Source organism: Danio rerio, chromosome 9 (assembly GCF_052040795.2).
Source record: "Danio rerio strain M-AB ecotype USA chromosome 9, GRCz13ab, whole genome shotgun sequence".
Lineage (NCBI taxonomy): Eukaryota > Metazoa > Chordata > Actinopteri > Cypriniformes > Danionidae > Danio > Danio rerio.
In genome coordinates, this window is record NC_141029.1 from 51092501 (window position 1) to 51105000 (window position 12500).

At 39.8% G+C, this 12500-nt stretch overlaps 1 protein-coding gene and 1 long non-coding RNA gene across 13 annotated transcripts in view; one reads left to right on the forward strand and one right to left on the reverse strand.

Annotated features, from left to right (window-relative positions):
- The window catches only part of b3galt1b (beta-1,3-galactosyltransferase 1b), a 370673-nt gene that overhangs the window by 12618 nt on the left and 345555 nt on the right, over window positions 1–12500 (reverse strand). The gene's annotated exons all lie outside the window — the stretch shown is intronic.
- Window positions 59–4738, forward strand: LOC147842444 (uncharacterized). Its single transcript, XR_015500144.1, has 2 exons — window positions 59–3371; window positions 3589–4738. It is a non-coding gene; the product is annotated as an uncharacterized LOC147842444 (long non-coding RNA).

Here is a 12500-nt window from a genome sequence, read left to right on the forward strand (position 1 = left end):
TATAGCTGTATTGTGTCCACAGTCATATTGAAGTGATATAAACAAGTTTTTATTTTTTACATTTCATTGCATTAAACTACGATACGATTTTGAGGATCACCACACCGAGACATATCGGTGCAGTTTTCCCCGCCCATCAATGTTAATTGACAGGTGCGTATATTAACATGTTTCAGTGTTAACGCATATAATCATATCCACAAGACAGGATTGGTAAAGAAACTGGGATTATAAGATCTGTTAAACAACTTTCTGTGATCAAGAAGCAAGTGCTACACTTTGTATTTTTATAGCATTTTGAACTATACTTTCTGAGCTATGTAATTCATAACCGCTGCATAGTGTACACAACTATAAACAAGGACGCTTCATTCACACAACAGGAGTCCATGTTTGTGGGGAAGTTAAACCAGCTTTATATTTGTACTGTAACTTAGCTATAATTAGTGGCTTCATGAAACTCTGAAACAGTCATAACAAATGTGTTAAAGCTTCGAATTTTTTCACACCTGTTTCTGTAGTGGCACCTAGTGGACATTTTGTATGTATTACTCTGGAACATGCAGACTGAAGCATAATGGGCTATATGCACACAGACTTTTAATTCTTAATTAATTCTTCAGCCAGGCAGTCTGGCGGCTTCCAGTGTACTGTCTTTCCATTACAAAATTGTCATGATTAATATCTGATTTCTTTAAAAATCAGCGATCTTCATTGCCTGTTACATATACAATATGAAGTGGGTCTCAGATCGGACAAGAAGCACTGCATTAAATTCCATTTACCCCCACCATGTCTTAAAATATGATTGGTTGTTTTACCCCAGTAGTTTCAATAGAATTTCTGCGCTAGCCTGTTACCACCGATGTCGCTATTGGTTACAATGGTCTTTCATCTTGTTTTACGCTAAAACAAGTAAATAAATGATTAAGCCTATTTAACTGAAAGTATTGTAATTACATTACAACATCGATGCTGTAAAAACAACCTTGTGAAATTGAAAATAGTCACATTAAGCTTTAATCGGAAGTTCATCGTTGGCTTTTAAACTCTAGCTGTGCATAGAGCTCATACCCCACATTGTAGAAATGATGCATCAAGTGATTTAGTGGAGCGTTGTGAATTCCTTACTAGCAAGCCGAGATATGTCTTGTTTTGGTAATTAACATTGTTAAAACACATCAACTCACAATTTCTGAGTATTTGCACAAGTCTGGACATTTGCAGAACAATTACTCTGTGTGTAGCTGGGCTAATACGTATAAAAAATACAAGTATTCGTGAACTTAATGAAAAAAATCTTTATTTTTTACATTTACTTTTGTTTTTTATTTTGTTTTCTTAATTATAATGCATGTAGTTTTGGTATAGACATGTACACAATGCAGAACCGTGTTAACAAATGTTGTTTTACGGAGAGGACATATTAGTGATGCACACAATAGCGGTGTGTGAACAGTCAGCGCCATCTTCAGAGTTGAATCTGCCGCTGACGGGGTTAGACGCTAACGCGAGCCTGAGTGGAAAAAGAAAGAGACGCGATTTTCAAGATATTAACTGAGCTCTGTATGTGCAGAATAAATCAAAGCTGAGGCCCCCAACGTCACTGTCATCTTATTAAATAATACACAACCACAGTAAAGCTGCAACATTTGCACACGCACAGTAGGTGAACTAAATGAGATTTTTTTTCCCGACCCTGTCAATCAAACACAGATTCACCAGGTTTCGAAACGCTTCTGAAATGGCCGGTACTTTGAATCTCTTTAGTCAGGTGACCTGGGCGTTTCATGCTTTGGTAAACAATTGCGCTTCAGGCTCTAGACACCAGCCATGCCTAGCTATAATGGATCTCTATACAGCAGCATGTTTATTAATTGGATGTGCATCCTGTCATATTTGCTGTGACATAATGAGCAAAAACAGCACATGTTAAACGCACACAGTGTGTGTGCACAACATTGTAATGGCATTCGTGTGTGGGTCATTCATCATTACAGGAAGGCTTAATAATCTCTACAACAACTGTGTCAAATATCCAATAATTCAGTTTCTCATAAAATCTTCTGACCAATCAAATGCTCTCTAGTATCTGACATGCCCCGCCCCTTTCAAGACGCTTCTTATTTCCTTTTCATTTGATGCGCTTGATCTCAACTACTCTCACTGGCAAAGCTGTGATAAAAACAAAATGCTATTGGCTGTTTTTTAAAAAGGGGAGGAGCTACTACATGCCTTGCCATGTCTTGTTTCAGTTGAGAATGTCAAATTTCTAATAAAAAAAATTTCAAAGCACTTCACAGGACATTTATTACTAAGTGTGAGCCCCATGTTCAAATATGGATGAACTCAACAACTGGGTTAAAAATTGTAATTTAAATTTTATTTAAAAATTTACTAAGTTAAAATTAACTTAACGGTCTGTGGTGTGCTGGTCTAAGTGTTCTGTATGACAAGCCTCGCCTTCTCAAGAAGGACTGAAACCTACAACAAAATATATCAAAAGTAACATTTTTGATTCATAAAAATGTAGACAGCGCCCTCTAGTGGATTTGCCATCTGAAACGTGCACCAAAACGTACCCAGAGCAACATATTAAACGTTTTGCAAATATGTAGGCTGAGGCATGTATTTCCAATGGGCCCGGGCTGATATGCATAAGTATTAAGAAACTAAATCAGGTCAATTTGATTTTAAGCCAACTTTAAATAAGCATCGATAATCTCCTACAATAGCAAAGACCTTCAAAGCTGCAGCTCTCTATGGCTTTATGCTGATATGAACGCTGCCATTAAGCTCTACAGTAGCTGGCCAGAACTGCTGACCATCTGCCATGCAGAAATGAAAGAAACGTTCCCACTCTGCTGAACTCATATTACAATGGAGACCAGGTGCAAGTAAATGTCAATCAGTGAAATGACTTTAAAATCAATCTGAAATCTCTTTGTCCGCTCAAAGGTATGGCGTGAAAACCATTTTAGATGAAGAATAAGCAAGCAGATGGCATTACTATGGTGCGCTTGGGCTGGGCTGGGTTCAGTCAAAAGCACCATCAAAAGCACCGCTGAAAGCCTTCTTCAGCCAGGTACAGTTTCTGGAGGAGTTTATGAGCTCACAGAGCTGGATGCACCTCTGAAAGTATGTAGTGGACTCAGACACAGCCCTAAACGTATCAACACTGTTTTTCAGCCTTCATAAAGCACATAAACACTGTTATTTTCTTCATAAAATCCATGTTAGCCATTTAGCTATGAAGCTAGTGTCACCGGGCAGACAGAAGCCCTGCTCATCACGCGAATCCGTGTCTGTTCTGAAGAGAATTTGATGCGTGAATGAAGCGGATTTGACGCGCGAATGAAGCGGGGTTTGACGTGCGAATGAAGCGGGGTTTGACGTGCGAATGAAGCTAGAAACCTCAAATGTTCACGCGGCTATTTACGAGCGAATAGCGCGATTTATCCGCCCGGTGCGCGCTTGGTGGGAACGCAGCATCAAGGTGACCAACAGTACAGGGCCTTCATTGTCGCATTTTGTGCTTCAAACTGCACCACACATACTCTATTAAAGACAGGTCAGGACTGCAGACAGGCCCCTCAAGTACCTATCATTTGTAATGTGTGCAGAATGTAGTTTGCATTGTCCTATTGAAATATGGTGTTCCTGGAATAGTTAGCAGCATTTTGTGCTCCAAAATTTCTTTGTACAAGTGCAAGTTACCTTTGCCAAGGGCACTGACACAACCCCATACCATGACAGACCCTGGCATTTGGGCTACTTCTCCTTTTGGAACAGTACAGTTTTATTGCCATTTGTGGATGTAACTACATATTGTGGCACTCGACAAAGGTTTGCCAAAGTAGTCCTCTGCTCATGTGGTGATATCGCTAACAGATGAGTAAGGATTCTTGATGCAGTGCTTGAGGGATCAGAGAGCACAATAGTTCAACCTAGGCTTGTGCCCTTAACCTTTATATACTAAAATTCCTCTAGATTTCTTTAATATTTTAATGATGTAATGCACTATTTTAGGTGAAATATCCAAACATCTTCCTATTTTTATTTGAGGAAAATAGTTTTTAAACATTTCACTCATTTTCTCAAGTAGTTTTTGTCAAACTGGCGATCCTCGGCCCATCTTTGCTCCTAAAGGACTAAAGCGTTCTTGGTTGCTGATTTTTTTTTACCAAATCATAGTTACTATCACCTGTTGACATCACCTGTTTCAAATCACATCATTATTTAACCACTTCACCTGATTACTAGCCCAAAACTGCTCCTGTCCCAATTTTTTTTGGAATATGTTGAAGGCCTGAATTACAGGAAATGTAATACACACACACACACACACACACACACACACACACACACACACACACACACACACACACACACACACACACACACACACACACACACACACACACACACACACACACACACACACACACACACACACACACACACACACACACGCGTAATGACCTTTTTAATTAACATTATTTAGAAAAATTACATTAACATTTTAAATAAAAAGTGGTATCGATATCAGTATCAATATCGTAAAATTTTTTACAAAAAGTATCAATATTGTATCGAATAAAAAAAATTTTTGGTATCGCCCATCCCTAAGTTTTACAAATGAAATGTCACCAGTGAAAGTTGACCAGAGAAAAAATGTTATATTTTGTGTTCATATTGTCTGCAATGAAATACAAGTCAAAGTAAATTTGGAAATCACAACTTACTTTTTTATTTGCATTTTCCATACGGTCCCAACTTTTTTGATTTGAGGTTGTACTATAGAAAAATGTATTTTCTATCCCCAACCCTACCCCTTACAGGAAACTGTACAAAAAATAATTACATATGATTTATAAACATTTTGAATGATAACAACAAGAGCATTGTTCTCATAAGTCACCCTCTTTTTGTAATACCTGTGTCATACCAGAGTCATAATGCAAATTTTGTCTTTAAATGTCACAAACACAGGTGGCACAGTGGCACAGTGGGTAGCACAATTGCCTCACAGGAAGAAGGTTGCTGGTTTGAACCATGGCTGGATCCGTTGGCATTTGTGTGTGGAGTTTGCATTTTCTCACCGTGTTGGCGTGGGTTTCCTCCGGGTGCTCCGGTTTCCCCCTCAACAAGCTAAAGTGGCCTATTAGACCCCAAGTCTAGGGGAAAACAACATGGGGATAATAAACGGAATAACAAATATGTTTGGGTGGTGGACTTCCCAAACAAAACAAAAACTTTATGCAAAAGATCCCCTTCGGTCGACAACCAAACTCGGACACTCAGTCGAGAGTAATGGAATAGATTTATTATAGAAAAAAATAGTCATTTTGAATTAGCATCTCTTCAGGGTGGCCACAGGCCAAAATAACAAACAAAAGAATCTGCGAAGTTAATGAACTAAATTACTTAAATATTTAAAGAAAAAATAAAGGAAGCTTACCTTCCTCCATAAACATAAACATAGTCAAACGTAATCAAATAAATAGGCAGGCCACCCCTACAAGCTCAAGTTGAATGTATGAAAAATGGTAGGCTACAAGATTGAATGTTGGTCATCGGCCGAAAGGGTAAGGGAAATCCAGAAGCTCCACTCCCAGCAACCGTCGCAACACAAATGAGCTCCCCGAATCCTGCCGGAAGTCCCTTTTTATAGGCCACCCGCGACTAGCAGCCAATCAGAGCACGAATCACGTTTGAATGAGAGCCCATGGAATAACAACAACAAAAAAGGCGGGGAAAAGACAAAGAAAGATGCAATGAGCCTTAAAAAAAATAAAAAATAAACTTTATTCATAACATAGTCTTAGTGTATGTTTGAATTTGAGAGTGTATAGGTGTTTCTCAGTGTTGGGTTGTAGCTGGAAGTGCATCCGCTGTGTAAACCATGCTGGATAAGTTGAAGGTTCATTTTGCTGTGGCAAACCATGATTAATAAAAAGACTAAGCCGAAAAGACAATGAATGCCACAAACACACACTACCTATACTGGATATGTTGTGATAAAATCAATGTTCTTCAATGTACATTTCCACATTCTAGTGCTGCAAGCTTCAACATATTAACCTTAAATGAAAGTTCTGGGTTTGTCCAAAGATAACATCTTTCTCCAGGTAGCCTACAAGATGAGCTGCCACCACACACACACACACACACACACACACACACACACACACACACACACACAACAGATTGAGATAATTTCCCAATCACAGCATGTTTATCAGGAAAACGGGGAGGAAACTCTGTCTGTAAAAGCAGATAAAAACCTCAAAAGGCCAAATGGCCCTGTTAAAACAAGACCAGACCTCGCCTTTGCTCAGATAAGCTGTGTGTGGATTCAATTCATCACTTAGTTTTAGCCCGAGACACATTCAAAGCTAACTCTAGGAGCAACTGCATTTGATGCTATTGATTCGCTGTGAGGGCTTTTAAAGCGCCTTTGATTGACTTAATAAGAAATTGTGGCAGGTTTAAAATTGCTGCAAATAAATCCGGGAGTGGAACGGTAAATACAAGCGGCGAGATTAAAGTCAACACTGACTCACAATTGACCCTATTTACTTTCTTTATGCACATCCCTGCTCTTATTGTGCGCAATTCATCAATGGACGTCATTCTAAAGGGAAAATCGTGTTGGTAATTTGCTCTGTATGTGCGATGGCTTTCCACTTTGAATGCTTTTTTTTGAATTGCTTAACAGTCCAATCAATCCCCTGAAGATTTTGAACAATAACAGGCCAACAATTTGTCTCTCTGAATATCCAGTTTCATGCAGAAACGAATCACATTATGGAGAGAAGCAGTTCTAGCAACTTTTATGTAATTGGAAAGTGTATCAATGCATTCAGATACACCACATCAAAACACACACAAACACACAAGTCTAATGAAATTTAAATAAATAAATAAATAAATAAATGAATAAAAACACCTTGAGGGCATCATGGTGGTGCTGTGGTTAGCACTGTCACCTCACAGCAAGATGGTTGCTGGTTCGAGCCTCGGCTGAGTCAGTTGGCATTTCTGTGTAGAGTTTGCATGTTCTTCCCGTGTTGGCGTAGATTTCCTCCGGCTGCTCTGTTTTACCCCCTACAGTCCATGAGTGAATTGGGTAAGCTTAATTGTCCATAGTGTATGAGTGTAAATGAGAGTGTATGCCAGTTTCCCAGTGATGAGTTGCAGCTGGAAGGGCATCAACTGTATAAAACATATGCTTGTGCTGTGGCGAACCCTGATTAATAAAGGGAGTAACCCGAAAAAACACAAAAACAAACAAACAAAACAAAAAACAATGAATGAACACCTTGAGAGCTGCTTGTGAAAACACTGGGGACCACAACTACAGCAACACTAATTACCATACCAACACCATGCATTCATAAAGCAACACCTTGAAGACCACAATGAAACAACCTGTTGATCACACCAAAACAACCCCACGGGAACCACATAGCAACACTATGGCAATCATGCAGCAGCACCTTGGGAACTGCATAGAAACAGGCTGCCAATCACTCATTGCATATCCTTCATAAAATGTAGTTAATAAACATTATTAATAATATTTTTTTATTAACAATCAGTTATTATTAATACATTATTATCCTCAACAGTATATAATAAATATTCATTCATTCATTAATTTTATTTTTGGCTTAGTTCCTTTATTAATCAGGGGTTGCCACAGCAGAATAAACCGCCAATTTATCCAGCAGTATATTTTATGCAGCGAATGCCCTTTCAGTCAAACCCATGGGTGTGTATGGGTATTTCCTAGTGTCGGGTTGCTGGATGGGCATCCGCTGCGGGACTAATGCCGAGTTCAGACTGCATGATTTTCAAACTAGTCGTGTCACGGATGTTTTCACACTGCATGACTATCTGGGCTAGCGTTCCGTCGCTGCTTTGTTTACACTGCAAGATGGTTCGGCGACATGGACATTTACATTGCATTTTACTATAGGGAGAATCGCCGACAACTTCGTCCAAACTACGTCTCACAGCCAAAAACATGTAGTATATCTTTTGTTATTAACTACATAATAAGAAAGAAGCCTTTAATGGGGTAGAACATGTACATGTTTGCTCACCTGGGTTTAAAGGGAATTAGCCATTTCTCCTCAACGTTGATAATAAACTAATTTCTTTCTGTATGAAACGTCAAACAGACACGGTTGCTCCTTAGTCCTGTCAAACCTCCACTAGTTTTCCCTTCATTTCGTGGGTCCAAATAAACCGAAAAAGAGCGCTTTTAACTTCTCCTCCAGCCTCTCGCTGGCCTGCAGCAGGTATACACACACGCACACGCAAGTGAAAGCTGCTCTCTCATTGGCTGTAGGCGATCGCTGATGTTACTGTATTTGCAGTCAAAACTCAATTCACACGGCATGATTTGAATCGACGACAGCTCCAGATATTTAGCATGCCAAATATCTTGCAGGCATCGGCGACTCATCGGCGATTCTCTCAGATCGCGTCTTTGATCGTTCATACTGTGTGATTGTCACTCACTTGCACGAGCAGCGATTTGCCTGTGATTTCAGGCATTTGTCGGCGATTTCTCAAAACCTGTCGGCGAGCCAAAATCGGGGCTAAAATCACGCAGTCTGAACTAGGCATAAGTCGAAAAGTGTTGAATGAATGAATGTTGTCAAAGAATAATTAATCTGTTTGTTTATTCATTAATTCATTAACTAATTTATTATTCATTTATTACTTAGAAAATATTTACATTTATTCAAAATAGCAAATGCTGTCATTAGTTGTGATTGAAAATCAGTGTTATGTGGACAAACAATCAAACTTTGTGACTTATAATGTGTGTTGTGTTAGTGTAACAAGGGATATACAGTATCAACTTAAAATTGTTTATTTATTAAATTAAAACCTACACATTTGTCAAACAATGGCCAATTTATTAGGTACACCTCACCAGTAACGGGTTGGACCTTCAGAACCACCTTAATCCTTCGTGGCTTAGATTCAACAAGGTAATGGAAATATTCCCCAGACATTTCGGTTTATATGGACATGATAGCATCACACAGTTGCTATAGATTTGTCGGCTACACTTCCATGATGCGAATTTCCTGTTCCACCACATCCCAATGGCGATCTATTGGATTGAGATCTTGTGAATGTGTAGGCCATTTTAGTACAGTCAACTCATCGTCATGTTCAAGAAACCAGTCTGAGAGGATTCACGCTATATGACAAGGGACGTTATCCTGCTGGAAATAGCCATCAGAAGATGGCTAGACTGTGCTCATAAAGGGGTGGAAAATGGTCAGCAACAATACTCAGGTAGGTTGTGGCATTAACATGATGCTCAATTGGTACTAATGGGCACAAAGTGTGCCAAGAAAATATCCACCACACCATTACACCCCCACCATCAGCCTAAATCGTTAATAAAAGGCCGGATGGATTCATGCTTTCATGTTGTTGATGCAAAATTTTGACCCTGCCATCCGAATGTCGGAACAGAAATCAAGACTCTTCAGACCAGGCAACGTTTCTCCAATCTTTTATTGTCCAATTTTGGTGAGCCTGTGTGAATTGTAGCCTTGTTTCCTGTTCTTAGCTGACAGGAGTGCCACCTTGTGTGGTCTTCAGCTGCTGTAGCCCATCCACCTCAAGGTTGGACGTATTGTGCATTCAGAGGTGCTCTTCTGCAGACCTCAGTAGTAACAAGTGGTTATTTGAGTTCTATCAGCTGGAACCAGTCTAGCCATTCTCCTCTGACCTCCGGCATCAACAAGGCATTTGCACCCACAGAACTGCCGCTCACTGGATATTTTCTCTTTTTCAGACCATTCTCTGTAAACCCTAGAGATGGTTGTGCGTTAAAATCCTAGTAGATCAGCAGTTTATGAAATACTTAGACCAGCCCGTCTGGCACCAACAACCATGCCACGTTCAGTCACTTAAATAACCTTTGCTCAGTTTGAACTGCAGCAGATCGTCTTGACCATGTTTACATGCCTAAATGCATAGTTGCTGCCATGTGATTGGCTGATTAGAAATTTGTGTTACCGAGCAGTTGGACAGGGGTACCTAATAAAGTGGCCTAATATAGTGTATTTAAAAAAAGTGCTTTTTATAAACAGTTAAATGTAACGAAAGAGATATCCTGAAAGATCCTCTGAATCATAAACATGCATAATCAGCAACAAAAAGTCAATCTTCATTACAAGTGCAGCTTCACTAAACACACAGTCTGACTCATCCTGGATGCTGCTGTACTGTTTGCCACAAACTAAAGAGATTTCACGATGAAACGTTATTCGCATATGCAAAATACTGTAAAATGCAATTTTTATGGATGGTAAGAAGTATTTATGACCAGTCATTTTTCTCAATTCCCCCTTCATTAGCTGAATATACAGCAGACAGGCTTTTAATCATAATAGCACTTTCAATTTCTCTTACATTGATCTAAGCCAGCTTGGTATCTCTGCAACTAATGTTTTTCATCAATAGCTTGCATAATTACTATCCTGCTGCAAACATAATTCATGATATAGCAAGCGCCAATATGCTGTGCTGCTCTTGTAAATGAGACTGTTATCTGCTAATTTCTTTTTTCAGGAGTTTAATGGAAACACTCATATTGGTTTTTGTTTCCAGATGAATGAAACTGCGAGGTACACGCAGCGTTTTGTTTCATAAGCTGACGAATTTGTATATGAATTGATTTATTCAGGGACCCCATCTAAGACCGAATCAATTGAGAGAATTAAACATGCAAAGCTCTGTTTCAAACACTAGTGAGCTGCCTTGTTGTTTACAATCCTAGGCAGCATCCTGGGCATTGCGAACTCTCGTAAGTGAATGATTTGGGACATTTTACAGCTTTTTTTTTTTTTTTTTTTACAAATTGGACAAACTAAATACATCAGAATTTTGAGCTGGTATGTTCCATACAGTGGGGGAAATCCTCACCGTTTTTCTCCAAAAACAAATTTCTGAAGGTGCTGTTGATTTGAAATTTTCCTCAGATGTTGGTAACAACCAAAGAAATCCATATATGCAAAGAAAACAAATGTAACTAGTTTACAATTTAAGTTATGCATAATAATATGAAATGACACAGGGGAAATATATTGAACACATGAAGAAAGGGAGGTGTAGAAAGGGAGTGAAAGCCCAGACAGCAGCTGAAATCTCTCAGTAGTTCTTCAGCAAAATCTCTGCCCTTCCTCAGTGTAAATTAATATCAGTTGCTTCAGTTCAACATCTACATTAGCAGGAGGATGAAGATGAAACCAGGGTGGACATTTCAGCAAGACAATGATCCAAAATACGGCCAAGGAAACTCTTAAATGCTTTCAGAGAAAAAAAATCAAGCTGTAGAATGGCCCAGACAATCACCGGACTTGAGTCCAATAGAAAATACAAAATAAAATCAGACAAGACCCACAGAACCATCAAGATTTTTACACTCTGTTGAAGTATGTGGAAAAACTCACACCTGAGCAAGGCATGTGACTTCATTCTCCATATGAGAGGCCTCTTTAAGCTGCCATCACCAAAAAAGTCTTTTATATAACGTATTAAATATGTTTCAGTAGTTCAGTACTTTCTCCTTGTGTAATTTTTCAGATTTTATTTTGTTTTGTTTTATTTTTATCTTTGTATTGTTTGCAACCTAGGCTCATTGTGGAAACGTAGCCCTGTGGATGTTTCTGCTGACCGGGAGATACGTCCCGCGAGGTACGTATTCGAGCGGTTTTTGTTTTCGCGGATCCGTGAGAGGCCGCTGTGCGCGCTTTTTTGCCTCTCGGGGCCTCTCGGGAGCGCGCACCATTCGTGCCCGTGCTATTCTCGCGCGAAAAGCCATCCTCTCCCTCCTCCTCCTCCTCCTCCTCCTCCTCCTCCTCCTCCTTCTCCTTCCCTAAACCCGAGCAACGCTTTGCAAAAGCCGTCCAGAAAAAAAAAAAAGCAAAAGCCCTCGTCTTTGATTTCGACCGCTTTTTCGGATCCTGCCGCGTTCTCGCCCTTATTTTTCGGATTCTGTTTTTAATCTTACCTGATTTCTGGAACCGCTGTTCCCCGGACTCGATCCTGGTCGTTGTCCCCGCGGCCGACTCCTCCTCCTCCGGGGCCTCCGCTCCGCCGATGCAACGCTGTAAGCTAAGCGGACAAACTGGTTGCATCGGTAAAGCCCTCCATTCGGAGGAGCAGTGCGGCGCCACACCACCAGCAGCATTCGCTCAAAAAAACTAAAGACGGCAGTACGTACCTCCGGCCACGTAAATCGCGGTCTCCAGAAACATCCATAGGGCTACGTTTCCAGAATGAGCTTGGGTTGATTGTTTGGGTTTTAAAATTAATTCCATGTCATCAGCACTTTATTATTAATTATACTTATTTCCCCCAGTGTATATGAAGAGTTCAAATGCAAGAGTCTTTGACAATTACATTTTTTTTTCTCAGGCTCCTGTGTGTAGGTTCAGTAATTTCTCTTTTATGGCAAA